This window comes from Pelmatolapia mariae, linkage group LG6 (assembly GCF_036321145.2).
Source record: "Pelmatolapia mariae isolate MD_Pm_ZW linkage group LG6, Pm_UMD_F_2, whole genome shotgun sequence".
In the NCBI taxonomy this organism is placed as follows: Eukaryota; Metazoa; Chordata; class Actinopteri; order Cichliformes; family Cichlidae; genus Pelmatolapia; species Pelmatolapia mariae.
Window position 1 is genome coordinate 31,056,663 of NC_086232.1, and position 19,153 is coordinate 31,075,815.

General features: G+C 39.1%; 1 pseudogene; it reads right to left on the reverse strand.

The window, feature by feature from the left end:
- Positions 1 to 11,204: 11,204 nt before the first annotated feature.
- LOC134629758 (von Willebrand factor A domain-containing protein 7-like) lies at positions 11,205 to 18,035 on the reverse strand (annotated as a pseudogene).
- Between the last annotated feature and the right edge of the window lie 1,118 nt (positions 18,036 to 19,153).

The following is a 19,153-nucleotide window of genomic DNA, read 5'->3' on the forward strand; positions in this document are numbered from 1 at the left end:
AGTTGAGCAGGAGGGCAGGATGGTAATGCTGAAAGAAAAAGAAATCCTGATGTGAATGTTTACACTAGTTTTTATGTTGGTTTTAGCAACATAATTTTTTCTGCCAGAAACCAAAACAATATGTCTTGATGCATGCCCAATCATCCAGGTAAGTAAATCCCAAAAGGCTGTTTCTGTTCATCTGGATGTAGTGTTTTCAGTGGGAGAAAAGTTTTGTCACCCATCCAAGTGACTTCTTCAGTCTCAGCTGACTGCGGGTTTCCCCAACCTTATAAACAGTACATTGCACAATGACTGAAACTAGCACCACTGAATGAACAATGGGCTGTGAGGTCAGTTCCTTGATCATTAATATGCCAATTGTCATGACCATTCTCATCAATGGGCATGACAATTTGAACAGAATTAACTTTTTGGGACAAAAAGAATATGATCAAGCACAGAGACTGCCTTTGCAATTAATGTAAAGCAGTGCAACTATTACACCCATGAGAAAAAAAGAGAAGTAAAAGTACGTGGAAATAAGATAAATCATGTTTGATATTTTATTAAACAGATTAATGCTATTAACATCAGCACTACATCATATGATAAATTTAACACTGGACCTCATATTTTACTTAGATGTAAAATTTAAGGGTTGACAGAAATCCATTGGTAATTTACTTCCATTCCTTAATATTGAAAATAATATAGAAAAAACAAATGGGATACTAGGAAAAAAACAGATGGTACAACATATGTTTAACATGCCAACAAAATAATTCTGTGATACACTATAGAAAGGTTTCACTCTTCATCTTACCTGTGTGAACCGTTCTTGGGTCGTTCTTAGGTCGTTTTGTCGGATTCAGTCTTTAGCACTTCTTCAGTGTGAGACTTTGTTTACTCAAGTAGATTATAGTCTAGACAGATGTGTGTTTTCTGTTTCAACTCTAGGCTGTATCTGAGTGTGCTTTGTGTGCTTTGTGTGTGTGTGTGTGCTCTGAATCCTTCCTCTTATATTTGTGCCTCCTTTAAGCTGATGAATTCCAAAGAACACCCACACAAACTGCTTTTGTTTTATCATCTGTGCATCTTAGTGTGACATCAAGGGTATGAGTAAATGTGTAACAAAATGACACATATTGTACCGGTTGCTAATCTGTCACTTATCTAAAACCTAGATAAGGAATCTAAGAATCCCATGAATCTATGAATACTAATTTCAGTTAAAGGAATACTCCAGCGTATAAGTTGCTTGAGTATGGAGTTGAATGTAGTCTTGATTAAAAGTGTAAAGTAGGTTAAACAGAAACGGTAATGCTCAAAAGTTTGTGATTATCCAATTAAAATATATGTCATCAAATCACCTGAGATATAATTAAGATACTGCAGAGGTTAAAAGGCACTTATATAGGCTTGCAGATATTTGACATTCTGAGTATTCATTTATGGATGTAATCTGTCTCATTTGATTAATTTAATGAGCTTTTCTTACAGACGGCCAAGCTGTAGAAGTCACTTCTTTATTTATTTATGTTGGAAATTTTATAATGCTTCTAGCCGAGGACCTATGAGTGCTGGGTAACAAAAGGACGTGAATGTTAATATTTGATAATAAGAGGGCAAATAAGATTATTTGACATAATAAAATAAGACATCATGGTCATTGATGAGGCCTCCCACCTGCTGGTGACAAAGCAGCAAAGCAGCTGCCTGCCGTGCTAAGAAGAAAGCTGTGCCTTTAATCATAGCAAATAAATTTATCCAAATAAATATGACAACAACAAGCATGTGAATACACTCCTGCAGAAGTAAGTCCTTTTCCTTTATTCAGTTTAGTGTAAAAGTACACATACTGCATTTCTTTGTCCTTTAGCAGCTTTTATATGAATAAAGTAAAAACATTACAAATAATACTTGAAATTTCAATCTGGTTCACTGTAACTCTCATTTCTGAACACAGACAGTGGGGAGAGTAAAGACTATTACTATGAAGCTTTATTCCACAGCCCCACCCACTTACTGTGGCTGTAGAAGTCTGTGACACACAGAATATGAAACTGACCTTTGCATTTTGTTTTAATTATACTCCGCTGTCATCTATCACTAAAAAAAAAAATCCTTCAAGGGTAGGCTGGGTACTGTTGACTTTCCCTTAACTGGGTGAAAGGACACTCTTTCATGCTGAACATAGAACACACATACACATGCATGTACACTGAAACAGATATGCACTCGCCCACCCTCACCCACCCCAAATGCCTCCGATGCATGTCACGTGCTTTACATGGCGTAAATGTGAATATTCGTGTGCTTTTTTTGTGCTGAGGTGTTTTTTTTTACTGACCTCAAGCTGGTTTCCCAGTTAGGAGCACAGTTCGAGTAGAGTTCTTTTTTTCTCCTCTTGTCCCTGATGTGTGCACTTTCACTGTTTTTCTTTTTGGCGCGGCTACATCTGTGATGGTGCGGCTGTTTTGTGATGGTAATGAAGTCTAAGCTTTGTGTTGATCAGATACAGAATAGAATAAAATGGCCCTTGATTTTCATTGTACATGCACAAAGAAACTATGATGAATCTCTAAGTGAATAAACTGTAACCTGATGTACTTGGAATCTCAACTTTTAGTCATTTACAAATAATTGCACAAGAACCCTTCTGACAGGTTTTCAGTAAGAATTTTATCTGCACTGTGCAATTTCAGCCTCACAGTCTTGCACAATGTCATATTTTGTCTTGAATCTTTGTTTCATGTATTAACTGTGGTCTGAATCATTGAGTACAAACTAAAACGAGATAGCCAAGATAATCTCTCTTTATTTGCAACAGTATAGTGTACTGGCTGACCTGTTTTTACTTCTCTGGTCTGACAGAAGGGCCTAATACTCAAAGAATGCTCTACAACTTTATCAATAGAAAATCACAAAAAGAGCAACGTGTGAATAATTGTGACAATTTACACAGTAACATTTCTCAGCTGAACAGGCATGTTTGTTATAGTCCTATTTCTGCACACTGCCACAGTGGCTTTTAAACCAAACAATCAGCATTGAAGTGCAGCCTTTTAGCTATGATTTTACACCAGCTTTCATTCAGTGCATTTTTACAATGATTTTTACATCGACATCAGCATTTGGTGATGTCCTCTGTTCCTGTTACTAGAATTATATTCTTCTTTGAAAGGAAAAAAACACATGGTTTTATGATTCTCTTCTCTTTTCTTTCTTTCTTTTTTTGGGGCAATTTCCCCTCACGGACAAGTTCATTTTTATGTTGTTGTCAGTCAGAGAAGATTTTAAATTAACTTTTAGTTTAAGCTAATTCACATAAAACAATAACTGATATTACCTAAAGTTATTAGAAAATATCAGTTAAGGAGTAGACACTGTCTGAATCCAAATGTAAGACGGGATTTAGTCCTAACAGTTTCTTTACACTTACTGTTAACTTTCTGAGGTTGTATTAAACCACACACTAACAGCAGAACGTGCAGAATGTTAACTTTAAATGCAAGTTTTAGACAACATGTTCTTTACTTTGGACCATAAAACCTAATAAAAAAAACCAAACTTAAAACAAAACAAAGAATACTGTGTGAGAGTTAAAACCTGTTATGAATAGAGGTATAAAAGGTTCTTAAGCAGAGGGGAAAAAGCAGAAAGACAAAGAGACATAAAATACTTCCCAAATACCAAAAGACAGTGAGCTACATCGTGCAGAGATTTTGTGCTAATGACCACACAGCTCTTGCCCCACACAAACACATAGTAATACCACTGTCCACTTTCAAGACAAATACATTTATCAGCACTTCAAATGGGTGTGTCACAACAGTTGACATGATGGAAGCTTTCACAGTCTCACTAGTTTAATAATAAACAAAAGACCTGCTAACCCACACAAAGGCATTCATGAGCTTCCCCTCTGTTGATTATTTTGCCCTGCCCTTGACATTCGGTCGACCGTGGTTCAGGGGGTTGGGAAGCTCATCTTGTAACCAGACGGTTGCCTGTTCGATCCCCATCTCTGTCTGTCTGTCTTGGTCGTTGTGTGTCCTTGGGCAAGACACTTCACCTACTGGTGTTGGCCAGAGGGGCCGATGGCGCGATATGGCAGCCTTGCTTCTGTCAGTCTGCCCCAGGGCAGCTGTGGCTACAACTGTAGCTTGCCTCCACCAGTGTGTGAATGTGACAGTGAATGAATAGTGGAATTATAAAGCGCTTTGAGGGTCTCAAAAAGCGCTATATAAATGCTATCCATTTTAACAGTGCAAACAAGATTATTTGACCTGTTAAAATTGCACCTTTGTCAGGCTTTCAATAGTAATTTTATCCACACTCTGTAATCACAGCCTCACAGTAATTAAGCAAAGTCATATTTTGTCTTGAATATCTTGAATCTCGATAACCTATGTTTATAGTGACAGTAGTGCACTAACTGACATATTTTTGCGTTTGCTTTTACTTCTTTGCTCTGACAATAGATGCTAACGCTCAAAGAATGCTATCAACAGAAAATGGCAAAAGAACAATGATATGATAGTGACCACTTGTAGAGTAACATTTCTCGTAGTTTAGTTTCTGCACACTACCACAGTGCCTTTTAAATCAAACAATCAATCACGCTTTCAGCCTTGATTCTCCATACTTTAACTCAGTGGGTTTTTACAAAGATTTTTTACATTAACCCATGGAAATCAACATTTGGTTTTTCTTGGAAAAAATCTCTGCTAACCCTTTTCTGTGATTGTCTTCAGTTCCTGCTTGTTTGTTTGAATGCTTTCCTGCCTGTAGTTTTGTGTTTAAGAACTAAAAAAATGCAGGCAGCTTTTTAGTTCTATTGTGTTGAGATTGGGTAACTGACTTGGCAATTGAGGTATACTACATTCCTTTGCCTTGAGAAACTATTGGATTGCTTTGCTTATACTTCACAATTCATCCTGCTACTTATATCAGCAGTCATAGCTTCAATAAATACTAATGACCTGATTCCACTGTCAAATAGTCATGCTTTACCATAACATAACCTCCACCATTTTTGACAGATAATGAAGTATGCTTGAAAACCCAAAGGCCTCATCCACCTAGCACTGTCTAAATGAGGGACTTAATATCTAGCTCCAAGATAGTTGATAAAGTACAGCATTCCAAAATATATACACATGAAATTACAGTACTGGTGATTTAAAAAAAAATGCAGTATTTAGGATTAACAGATGTAATAAAATGATTAAAAATAATGATTCTGTAATTTGTCTAAATGAGAGAAATGCAGTAATGCTGTAAACAGGAAGTCAACAGGGTCATCATATATGGCACAACAGGAGACATGTACCATCAAGAATGATCTTAGCAGGAGGGGAAATAGGGGGAGTAGAATTTTTAAACGGCTATAAAAATGGGTGATTCTGTATTAATGGACTGTTGCTGTCACAGACCTTGCTGTGAACAGACGAATCAGCTTGAAGAAATTAGTATACCAAAGGTTTGCAGTTGGATAATAAAATGAGGAGTGCCAGAGCACTAAACAACAAACCCATTCTTCTAGGCTCACTCTACTGAGTTATATTACGGACTTTGGGAGAACTATGGGAGTTTAGGAAGGTGTCACCATTTCCTCATGAGATCTACATCCATTGAGGCAGAGGAAGGACTCTTGTGGCAAGCCAATGATCCTCTCTTCTTTCTCTTTCAAAGCAGCAGTAGTAGATGTATAGCATCAGCTCTTATAATTAATCTTAGTGATGTACAAAAAATTAAAGGAACATTCTGAAAACATATCAGATCTCAATGGTATCTAATGGACTGCGACTCACCTTTCCAGCACCCTGACATAGACTTTGATGGGGAGGCTGAGGAGTGTGATCTCCTTATAGTTGGAGCACACCTTACGGGTCCCCTTATTAAAGATGGGAGCCACCACCCCAGTCCACCAGTTCTCAGGTACTGCCACCTGACATTGTAGACCTGTGCCAATCAAGACAAACCTACAACATCCAGAGCCTTGAGGAGCTCAGAGTGAACCTCATCCACCCCAGGGGCCGTGCCACCAAGGAATTGTTTAACTGCGTCAGTGACCTGACCTCCAGTGATGCATAAGTCATCTCCCTCTTCCCCAGACTCTGCTTCCTTCACAGAAGATGTGATATGTGACAGGCACTAACCACCTTGCAGCCAAAGCTCAGTGCAGTAGCCTTAGCAGTGGAGGTACTGAACACAGTCCATTCTGACTCAATGTCCCCAGTCTCCTTCGGAATGCTGTAGAGGCTCTGCTCCAGGGAGGAATTGAAGATCTTGTGGACGAGGGCCTCTGCTAGGCATTTCCACTGCACCCTCACTATATGTTTAAGTGTACCAGGTCTGTCCAGCATCCTTCCCTGCTATTGGAACCAAGAGGAAAAATGGCAAAATGGAGTCCTTTGGCTAGCACTTTCTTTTCAGGTTCAGTGAAATTCCTATCCGAAAAGTTCTTCACCCAAATTTCCTGGCTGTCTTTACGACACCAACTGTCTGCCATCTATAATCCAGTTTTGAGATCCCTTCTGAGACGACTTAACGTCCGCTCACATCCTGGGCCATTTGACCTCAGTAAATCACCAGGTTTCACAATGGGTTCACCCGAAACCTTGATGGATTGTGACCCACACCCGTTTTCACAATGTGGCTCGTGTAATTATGTAGAGGGTGTCTCCCTTGGGGACACTCCCATAGGGCTTAAACCTGAAAACTGTTTGTACCGTATTTTTCGGACCATAAGGCGCATCTGATTGTAAGGTGCACTCTCGATGACCTGCTCTGTTTTCATACGAGGGATTATAGGGTGCATTAAGCCAAACAAAACAGTCAGATAAATCGAACTTTATTAAACTCATTCACAATAACTCTCAACATCGTTAAGTTGTAACACATTAAATATGGAACAGTACATTCAACTTCCACAAATCCATCAAAATATTCATCTTCAGTGTCTGATTTTAACAGATTTTAACAGATTTTTGCATCAAGTATGCCCAGATCCCTCTCACACCAGATTAAAAGGCATATAAAGTGCATTCAGCAAAATAAAGCAATCCGATGAGTTAAACTTTAACCAACTTATTCACAGTAACTCTTAACATGCTGTAACACATTAAATACTGAACAATACCCTTATTTTTTCAGTACATTCAACTTCCACAAATCCATCAAATTATTCTTCTTCAGTGTCTGAGTTTAACAGTTGGGTGATTTCGGCATCAAGCATGTCCGGATCCCTCTCACATCGGATTAAAAGGCGTATAAAGTGCATTCAGCGAAATAACATGAGTTAAACTTTAACCAACTTATTCACTGTAACTCTTAACATTGTTAAGTTGTAACACATTAAATACTGAACAATATGTAACCCAGTTCCTAAAATCATCTTAAAAGGAAAAAAAAAAAATAAAACATTTCATTTTCATTGTTTCTGTTCTTACTGTCCTTCTGTAATGAAAGTGAAACAAAATCAGTATATTTATTTAAACATAAAAAGGACGCAGATTATATACAGGGTTCGTACGGGTGCTTGAAATCCTTGAAAACGCTTGCATTTTAATACTGTCTTTTCAAGGTTTGAAAAGTGCTTGAATTTCAGATGTGGTGCTTAATAGTGCTTGAAACTGTAACTTTATTTCATTCACCACAAATAACAATCTGACTGAATAGTTTTCTTATCAAACAAAGAAATAAAATGAGTTGCAAAGTGTAAAAGCAAAATTTCTTCACCTGGGCTGCCTTGCACCCGGTCTGTTTCAATGTGTGACCCCGCCCCTTCCCCCTAACAATTGGGGATGAGTGTGTTAACATACCAGGAGGGTGCTGTTTTAATGGGTGTTTGATGGCAAACGACAATAGCGGAGTTTATGCTCTCTTGTCACATGATAGGTGAGTCCCAGTAAATAATTTTCGAGAGTTTGTATTTTACACATGCAAAATTTTAAAATTGTAATTATTAGCTAGCTAGCTTTTGCTAGCTAGAAAACTCGCATGATAAATGATTGAAATGCGCCGAGTGTGATGCAATACGGCTATTGTAGCAGTTAGTTAAAATGGTTTTATTAACACCCTCTGTGAACTTAGCTAACATTACGTAGCAGTAGCAGTAATGTGAGTCGCTTCACTCCAGTGAAAGCTTTAAACATTAGCCCGCTACTTAACTAGCCAAATTAAGGCTTTCTGATTGAAGGCTAAAAACGAAGTTGTCACCAAGTAAATAGAATACTGTTTAAATTTTTGTGTGTTGTTGCAGCTTTTTCAAGTATTAACTTGGTGCCTTTGCCAACACCTAAGGCTGCCTGTTTATTTAAGGGAGATGAACAAAATACATTACGACTGTACATAATTGATTGATTGATTGATTATACTTTATTCATCCCGAGGGAAATTGGGTTAAGGCTGCCAGCCGTGCCAGCGCCGTAATAACCCCACAGATGATAGATTAATAGATTTTAGGTAGATGCTTGTGCATTAAAGTCTTCTATATTAAGTAAAACTAAGTATGTCATCTGTTCAAAGCCTCTCCCAGTCAGTGCTGTTCTCCATGCCTGTCTTACTGTACATGATGTTATTAGCACAAACACTTTAAAGGTGATAATTTAGGACTTCAACAATAATACAGTGTGTGAACTTGAATGAACTTTAACAAAACCAAGCAATCTCCTATTTGTGTCATAAGAGAAGACTTATTAATATGGCCTTACTATTTTGTGGTGTTTGTTGCAGTTTCTTTGTTTTGTGAGGTTTTTTTTCAAGAGGAGATTAAAATCTCTAACAAGTTGATTTGTTCACATTTGCACGTCTTAATTTTTAAGTGAGATGTGTGTTTTGTTTTTATTCACTATATGCATATAAGGCAATCTTTTCATTTTGCAGTATTTTGTGTGGTGTGTTTTTTCTGTGCTTTAACAAAAGGAGGACATTTAAGTCAACCTAAGATGATTTTTTTTTCTTTTAACATGGTCTTACTGAGGTAATGCGAAGTGAAACCGCTTTTTTTTTATAATGTGCTGGATAAGCTTGAAAATGGACCTTGAAAGTACTAAAAAAGGACTTGAATTTGACCCTAAAAAAGGTGTATGATCCCTGTATATATGATGTGCTCTGGTTAAACAAGGGTTAAGATTTCCCAAGTGTTGATGAGCTCTGATGAAAGCCTATTGTTTTATTCCACTCCTCTCGTGTCAGCCAATCGGTGAAGCTCTAGGCAGCTCTTGTCCCTCCTTAGCACCAGCTCCCAAGTTTCAGTGTCTTGCTTTCTACAGCCGAGCAGAGCACGCGAGCTAAAACTTTTTCGGTAAGCTGGAGAAATTAACCTCTAACGAGTAAAAAACAAAACAAAACCCCAAAACATTTAAACTGATATTGTTCACAAAGCATGGATTTGCACTTGTTGTCATAGAGGGCAGAGCGAAACCGGAGGGTTTGGTCTTTTTTACTTGGAGCAGGTGATCTTCTTGCTGCATCCACTTACGCACCATGGATTCATTAATGCTGAATTGTCTCACAGCTGCTCTATTTCCATGTTCTGCTGCGTGACTGATTGCTCGGAGTTTGATATCCGCTTTGTAAGCATGTTTCTTTGCCATTTTGTGGTCGTTATACACACACAACACGGTAATGTTATGTGGAAGCACAGTACGCATTACTCAGTGAGGCTCCTGACAACGGTAGCCATAATGCTTCGAAAAGCTTACCAAAATTTTTTTTTGGCAGATTTCTGAGGACCGTGTACCACATAAAATCGGTTCGAGGTCAGTAAATGCAACCCAGAATTCATACAAACGGCGCACCGGATTATAAGGTGCACTGTCGATTTTTGAGAAGGATAAAGGATTTTAAGTGCGCCTTATAGTGCAGAAAAGACGGTAGGTCAGAAAACTGACCTACAAACATGTTGAAGCAAATGTGTTATGTTGTAATTGTCACGCTCCTGAATCAGTGACCCAGTGTTTTGTATCTGTTTAAGTTATATTCCCTGATTATGCATTAATATTATTTATGTTGTTCCACAGCCATGTCTCATGCCACTCCTGTCTCTGTGCTCCGTGTTCCCTTTGTTCAGTGTCTGTGCCTGTTGTGTTTCCTGTTTTACTTTCAAAGTCCTTGTCTCATGTCAGTGTTTCTAGTTTTGCTTTCCTTGTTTTGTTAGATCTAATGCCTCCCAGCTGTGTTTCCCTCCTGTCTCCCATTCCCTGATTATTCCAGTGTGTATTTAAGCGCTGTGTTTTCCATGCACTGCGTCACATAGTACCCTCTCTCTGTGCTGTGTTTCTCCTTTCGTGTCCTGAAAAATATTCGAGTTCCTAGTTCATGGTTTTCTTCCCTTGAGTCTCTTAGTTTTAGGTTCCAGTGTCCAGTTTAGCGTTTAGTTTTGTATTTGTGATTTTTGTTTTGTTTTGTAATGATTATTTCTTTGAAGAGTGTTCCCAGTAATAAAACTGTGCTTTAAGTTTAACCTTTTGCTTATGAGTCCTGCATTTGGGTCCTACCTAATGCCTGCCACACTACACGTCATGACAGAACGACGCAACCACTATATGGACCCAGTGGGCTTATCCCAGCAGCGCGACCTGGACCGCATCGAAGGCCTTATGATACGAATTTCCCACACCTCGGATATCAAGGCAAGGGTGGTAGGGATAAACGCCACTGAGGCGATTCTACAGGGGAATTCTCATTTTCACCAACCACTGGAAGTAACGGGCCTGGTTACAGAGCTGCATTGAGTCTGGGACACGCTACAAGCTCAGGAGCCAGCAGACTTTGTGTCCCGGCGATCTACGCAGCAACAGCATCAGCAGCGGCAGAGCAAGGAGCTCCCCGCAACACAGCAGCTGTGGCAGCCGCCACAGTGGAAAGGCATTTCCACGCTGCTGCCACAGAATTCTTCTCCCTCCATGTCCTGCTGTGACTACTGTTCGCCAGCCTCATTCCTGGCAGCGATGCTTTCGGAGGATGAGCAGCCAGCCTCCACCTCTCCGCCATAACCAGTCTCCTCAGTCATGGCCGTTACCCTCATTTGGGAGTAAACGGCGTCCACATCGCCAGCGCTCCTTGCCTCAGCCAGATTCAAGGACCTCTGAGCAGCTGGCTGGGGTTATTCTTGTGAATTCTGGGACAGATTTATTTGAAAGAGACTCTGTTTGTTTTGGTCCTCACAAGCCTGGAATTATTGCTACGGGGATTTTTCATTTTGAGTGTATTCATTCCAACTCAGTGACTGTATCCTCTGACTCTGCAAACTCAGAGATTGCTAACCTGAGGCCGTCCAACCTGAATCTGTCAACCCAGAGTCAGTTAACTCAGAGACTGTTAACTCCATGTTTGTCACTCCTGAGTGAGCTCATCCAGCCCACTACTTGTGTTGTTGCAGCCTGAATGGCAGCCTGAGCTGATTGTGTGTCTCACAGCTGATGCTGACAAAGTAAGTAAGTAAGTAAGCTAGTTTCAGCTAGCTTTGTCTCTGCCAGAGGTCTCCACACCCACTGGCCATCTTCTGTCTCCTTTGGAGGCCCCGAGTAGCCGCTCCAGCCATCTTCTGTCTCCAGTGGGTGGTCCGAGGAGCTGCTCCAGTCATCTTCTGTCTCTGCTGGAGGGTCTGAGGGGTCCATCCAGCTGTCTTCTGTCTCCTCTGAAGGGTCAGAGAAGCCCGTTCAGCCTTCTGTCTTCTTCCATGTGTATGTGGACTAGTGTGATCTCAAGTAATGTGTGGTAGAGGTAGCACTTTTATTTTTGATATTTAAAATAAATCAGTACTTGTGGAAAGTTAGAAGTCTTTGCTCATTCTCTAGCCACCTGCACACCTCCGCGGCTGGCTACATCTCCACCACACGTTACAACTGGTGCCCGAACTTTTTTTCCCCTTGGACTCCAGACGATTTTTGGATCCCGCTTAGGATTTTTCTCTTCCAACACATGAAATGTCTCGGAAATCCCCACACTTTTGCGGACACTTTGACGTTTTTCCCAGCCACGGCTGCAGCCACGGCTCAGGTGGGACCCGACTAAGTTCTGGATACCTCAGTTTGATGCTGCTGCGCTTAGAAAAATAAGAAGAAGATGACACTGTGGATCTGTTATTTGGACATGTTGTTATTGGATTCATCTTCTATGGATTAATTCTAGTGGGGAGCCTGGAACTGAACTTTTATGCTGGCTTTTCATTCCGCTTTTCCTTTGCTGAGACTAAACTGACTGTAGCATATGTAAGTAGTAACTTAACCGACTACAACTATTAGTGCTGGTCTTCAACTCAGTATGAATGGAAACAGTTTTAAACTATTTTTGCACTGAACACTAGTGTGGCAGACGTGCTTTTGTAATAACATGATTTTGATCACTCCAGTCTAATTTTAGTTGTTGGGTGACATTTTCAGAGGTGGTTCTTCCAAATTTAGTCTTTACAGGCGTTTTTGCAGTTTTGTCTTTGTAGTCTAACCTGACTGACTCTTTTACTGCTATATAAACACTGTGCCGTGTGCTGGAGTGGCTTAATTTCTTTGGAAATCAAAATGGTGCATTACCCAGATGACTCTGGCTGAGACATGGAACTTACATCATTACCGATGTACAGGGTAGTTGAAAACGTGACTCCTAGCCTTTGCCAACAAGTGATGGAGTTGAGAACCACTTCGTTGCAGCAGCTTTACATCATGCCAAACTGGAGCCTCCCATGTATGCTGGGGATGACAAAGTGCAACCTGGGGACTGGTTAAATGCAGTGGGCACATACAAATCCTCACTGAACCTGACCGATGGACAATTGCTGAATGAACTGCCACACTTTCTTGGGGCGACCGTGGTTCAGTCAGTTGGAAAGCTCATCTGTAACTGGAAGGTTGCCGGTTCGATCCCCCAGCTCTCTCTGTCCTGGTCGCTGTGTCCTAGGGTAAGACACTTTACCCTGGTGTTGGCCAGAGGGGCCGATGGTGCGATATGGCAGCCTCGCTTCTGTCAGGGCAGCTGTGGCTACAACTGGTTTGCCTGCACCAGTGTATGAATGTGAGAGTGAATGAATAGTGGAATTGTAAAGCGCTTTGGGTGCCTAGAAAAGCGCTATATAAATGCAATCTATTATTGCAAAAGAGCCCAGGAAATGGTTCAAGGCTCCCACATCACATTGTGTGCTCAATTCTGTCAACTGGTTAAGACAGTTTTTGCCCTCCGACAACCAAGAATGCATCCTGAGAAGACTTTTGGATCATGTTCAGGCTCAGGATGAACCACTCCCCACCTTTGTTGCCCACATGTTGAGTGAGTTTGACAAACTGAAAAGGCCTCCACCTGAGAAAGACTGAATCCACCTAATTAGTAAACATCCTCTTGAAAAATACAGAGTTGCCCTGTATGGTGCTAACATCACTTCTGTAATGGACCCGCTGCTATGAGCTCATGAGCTTCACTCAGTGCTTGGACCACATAGACCACAGCCTCCTTCATGTGGCAAATAACACCATAAGCCTGAACCTTACTGCTTCAAATGCTCTCAGCCAGGGTTCACTACGCGCTCCTGCCCGACCTGTAACAACCAACCTCATTTGGCACAACGACCTACAAACGCCACTAGATTTAGCCCAGTCCAGCCTTTGCTGGCTCCTCTGACCCAGGCCATGAAAAGTTGGAATTTAGCAGCGCTGCAGCCCAGCCGCAATACAAGCAGAATCTGAAGTGAAATGTTTTGATTAAACCTATTTCATGTTGTCTTGGTGCATTGCAATTTTGAGTCATGAAGGTGTAAACTTTTCTGTTCACTCCACTTAATCCAGTTGTATGGCTCTTTAGTGTGTTAAGGTTCACCTTCTTTGACATTAAAAAAAAGAGAAAAAAAGAGAAAAACAAAGAAAACAGATTTTGACACCAAACTCTCCAAAGGTTAATCAACCTTTGGAGATTTACTTACCTGGATGATTGAGAATGCATCAAGACGTTAAATATAAAAAGTTAAAAATATTTTAGTAAATTTTGTAAAAATGACTCGAAAAAACACGTTTGAGCTAAATGTGGAAAAATGCTGCTGGTAATTTCAGTATGTTTCAGTTTACAAATGGCTCCCCAGAGTTAAGTAATTCCTGTTCATGCTCAGTGTCTCACCACAGCACCAGCTGATGAATCTTTTATAACAGTGGTGGCCAAGGAAAGATGTGACTTTGTGACTTCAATAGCTTGGCCTCCAGAAGCTTGGGCCAGGTCTCTGTATAGCTGGACATCTGATAGCCTCACTGAACGAGATGAAAAACGTTGACCATCAACACTGCGGCGCCGCCGACTGGAAAAAACATTTGTCAACAGGAAGTATACCTAAAAGTGTTGGTAATAGAAAAATGCATTAGTTTATATATATCACGAGAGATGGTTCTGAGTTGCACTCATATCCACAACTAGTTCAGAATTTGTAATTAATTCAACATGCAGAATCTTGTATATAAACGTGCAAACACACAGGCACTGAAAGAACAGTGGATACCCATTGTTTCAAACCTAGAACTTTCTTACTGTGATGCAAGAGTACTAACCACGGCACCACTGTGCCACCCTGTACTTCGTCCCCCAGAGTATCAACCTTTTATTTTTGGGTTGTTTTTACACATTTTTGTAAGCTCGCATTACAATTCAGGTTTATTTATTTTTACATTTCAACAAAGAACAATCTTTCCTAAAGGCATCAGATTTCTGCATGTTAATATTTAGCAGTGTCTTCATCAGCTGATTTAACAATGATAAAAATGCAACTTATCCTCTCACATACCTCAGTCTTGGTTCTCTCTATAAGGGCAATGATGGTGCTTTTTAGATAGAAATCTTTGGCTGAAGCATCAGTGAAGACAAAGATTTTAGAGGAAGGTGGAGCGCAAATGACAGAAAAATAAGCATTATTTGTTGTGATTTACCAGATGTGCAAAACTGTAATTCAGAAAGTGATTAAAAAAGCAAGTTATAATAATGTGTGCACACAGTCATTCTGTTATCACATTATAGGACACATACAATTCATATTAATTTCCATAATTTCCTAACTATATCCGTTGTACTAACTGCAAATACCCCATGTCTTCATCCTAAAAGTTCATAATTCACATCACACAAATTACTGTGTAAGCAGATGCATATCCCAATGATAGAACACAAGTACACTCACTTGCAGTCCAGACATGCTCATCTCTGGTTCATCCCCCCCTCCATTTGCAGTGAGCTTGTTGATTTCCTCTTTGAAGTAGTTTTTGTCAGTTGTCTTTATCACAGGTCCAAATTCTTTTTGGGAGACAAAGAAATACATGAACTTTATTTGTTGGCTCTCTTTGGCAGCATGGGGACTGTCCATAAAAGTGGAAGTACCTGGGTCATTGAAAGGTACCAGTATGTACTGAGAGGGTTCCTGTAGCGTTCCTGCGTTACTGTCAATTATGTCAAAGGAAACTTGTTTTGCTGCATCGATGTCATCATGCATACTGCCTGTGGTGTCAATGACAAAACACAGCGCATAGGACTGGGAGAGGCCCATCAATCTGGAGGAAAATAAGTGACAAAACAAAATTAGCTCTTTGTCATCCTGTAAGGAACCCAATTTCTCTACATTTAGAATGATTGGTATCTTTGCAGAAACTTTTCATGTGTTTCATAAAAAGCATCACTTTTAAGATACAAAGTATCTTCTGTGAGGCAGGCGTTTTACTACTTTTTCCTAGATACCTGTGTCATGAAAATAAATATAAACTGTTTCAATTTCAAATTTGTTAGATAGTTCTAGTAACCATTTCATGAGTGCAAGAATGTTTCTGATCAATTTTTCCCGTACCGCAGGAAGTTCCTGTCTCCAACAGCTAGTCTGATGTCCTCCAGCAGCTCCATAGTAGCATCCACTGCCAGATTAGCTACTTTTTTGTGCAACGTGCCATGATCTGATGTAAAAGAATCCTTATTGATGCCCCCAGCTGGGTCCCTTTTTCTTGTCTTGTCAAGTAGACCACCATGGCTACATTTACCTGAAAAAAATAACAAATTACTTTTAATGATATCTACATAAATAGCTGAATAACTGATCAACAAGACCCAAAACATCCAAAGAGTTTTATAGTTGGGGTATGGCAATGAATAGGTGAGTTTAGGTAATTTTTAAATTAAATTCAAGGTGGGACAACACATCTATGTGTTGTAATATTTAAATTTGCAGCTTGTGGGTATTCAAACAAACAAACAAACAAACAAACAAACAAACAAACAAAACTACTATAGCCAATTTAGTTTTAGTGTGGATTACAATTTACTCATTCTGCTGGTTTGATAAACAGTCCATTTGCTATGAAACAAGCAAACAAAAGAAAATAATAATACAAATCCTAATAGTTTGCTGTTATACACAAATACATGTGATTGTTACCAGTAGGCTTTGAAGAAGAGAATGTGCTAAAGTAGCCTGAGGTCAGGAGCCCCTGTTTCAGCACTTCAGGCAAAATGTTATCAGCACAGGCATCTCCTGTACAGCTCTTACAAGTTGGTGCAAATGGACCTGGAGCAAAGCAAGAAAAAAGTTATCCATAAAACCATCTGGAAACAGGTTATGACATACAGTATTTAAAAGGTTTGCAAGTGTGCCATCTATGCTTTAGTGATATTCAAGACTTGGTTTGAACTGTGCTTGTGTAAAATGATTTGGGTTTTACAATGAAAAAAATTAAAAATTAAACTGTCCAACACCAGTTTTTGTTTAAAATTAAAAATGGCAAATTAAAAATATTAAGTACTAACAAAATATGCATAACTAATAAAAAGCACAAAATATTGTCATCTATTCAAACTCAGTTGTTAAATTGATGATCATTAAAACTTTTCTACATTGTTTGTTAGATGAGGTTGGATGAATGTAATTACTTCCTCCTTTCACACCTTCATTTCTTTCCTATTCATCCCCTTCATCTCCCTTATTGCAAGTGTGTGTGTGTGTGTGCACGTCACACCAGGGAAATTAATTAAAACAAGTCGAGACAAATGTGTTTCTTACTGTGATTAAAGTTGCTGGAAGGCTTTTACCTGCTAAGTTCTGCAGTGGTTGATCTGGTCTGATCAGAGCGGAGTAAGGAGTGGTTTTCCCCAACTCCACCCAGTTACTGTGGCTGTAAAAGTCCTTAATGTATGGAAAATCTAACATTATTTCCAATCCTATCACTGCTTCCTACTTCCAAAATCTTAACATCATCAAGTTAAATATAAACAATAATTATCACTCTCACCTGAATTATGTGACAAATTTGTCCAAGTACCTCTCTTGCAGCAACAAAATTTCACATTAGCCTTCACGACAGACATACCTCAAACAAAACATATAACCTTAAGAATCCAGTATAAGTGAAACCTAATGAAGCAAAATTCAGATTTTTGTTGCACCTATCGTTTAAATGTTTTTTAATTGGTGTATAGGAATATAAATTAATTTAAAAATTCAAAATAATCTACTATCTGTGTTGTACTGAATGTAAACATGTTTAATTTTGAGGAACTTTAAAGTGTACCTGTTGTGATGATGTCCCGTCCTCCCAGGAAGGTCTCACTGTGAAAATGGAACTCAGGTAAATCGACCTTTGAGAAATACACTTTTTCGTTGCTACCGTAGATCTCATTAAGGGCAGTTTGGAAAATGTCAGTAGAGAGCGGAGCGGTGGAGGTAGATGAGGAGAAACAGGCCTTTTGCACCTCCTGAACTGACAAGTTGTCATCAATCTGGAGACAAAGAAATGCCAAGTGCTTAACTGGACATTTGGAAAAATCTCAAAAAGTTAAACTTCACAGTTATGTTAGACTAAACATGAATGCATAAACAGTGACCCCATTTTAAATGATAATGAGCCCACTTTCAAGTTGAAGTCTCTTCCATCAGCGGTGGCAAGGTCTCGGCAAACCTCAGCTGTCTTTCTGAGAACTGCCTTTCTGGTGATGTTACGATGAGTTTCATCAACAGAGAAGGATGGTTGAAAGCCATGGGTTAGACCTGGTAGGTAGAGACAAACTGCCACCAGGAGCATGACTGTGTGTTTGACAGCCATGATGGACAGTGTTGTACTAAAGGAACAAGAGAAAGGCAAAATCAAAAAAAAATCTGTATTTTCCCCCCTCCTTAGCAAAATATACAGAACAGAGGTTCATGATTGCACAGCAAGTAAAATTATCATACGAAAAAATACAAATGATTTAAGAGAAAAACTAAATAGCAAAAGTATAATAAATAAAAAATAGGATAAAAAAATAAAAAATGGCAATAGAAAAATAGTAATAAGTAGAAAAATAAAAAGTAAAATAATAATAGTAGTGAGAGTAAGAGAGAACAAAAGAAAGAAAAACAAAAAAGGCAGGAACGAGGAATCAGCAGTTTGAGGACATATTTCCATGACTAAAGTTCCAGAAATGCGATTGTTTGTACAACAATTGATCAGTGGTTAAAAAATTATTTGATAAGCAAAAGAGGCCAGAGGAACTGACCGTCATTCAGTTAAAGGGCAAAGCTAAAGCTCAGCTTTTTTAATGTAATGTTTATTTTATTAATTCTACCCAAATCCATCCTACATGCCTGACTCATGTAACTAATTGTAATTACATAAATTCGACATAATTTTATCTGGAAAATGATCTTAAGTGCTCTAACAAATCCTTTCAGGGATAGTAACATCATCTAATTATATTGTTCATCATTGTCAACAAGCTAGACACAGAATCATCAATATCACCATTAGGGTTTCTATTTTTCTTCCCATTGTTTTTCCTAATTTTTTATCATTGTGTTATTATACAATTGCTGTCACTTTACCCAACACATATAGAGGCATGCATGTAAATAGCATCATGTCTAACACTGATACCATTACATTTCAAAATTATTTTTCTTTATTACTAAGATGCAGCTCTTTGTGTGTTATTGCTAATGTTACTGTATGGTAGTCCCAATGTGCAATGTAAATCATTAAGAGCAAATTATGCCATAATGTTGAGATAATAACACTATTTTTATGATAAGGTTACTTTGCTTTATATGCAAAAGTAAGAAACTGACATTTGCTCTCTTAAAATTAAAATAACTTGATATCCACACAGAAGATTTATTCAAGTTATCCAGTTACTGATAAAGTTAACATTGTCCACAGCATCATTGAAGTCGGTCCTCTGTGAA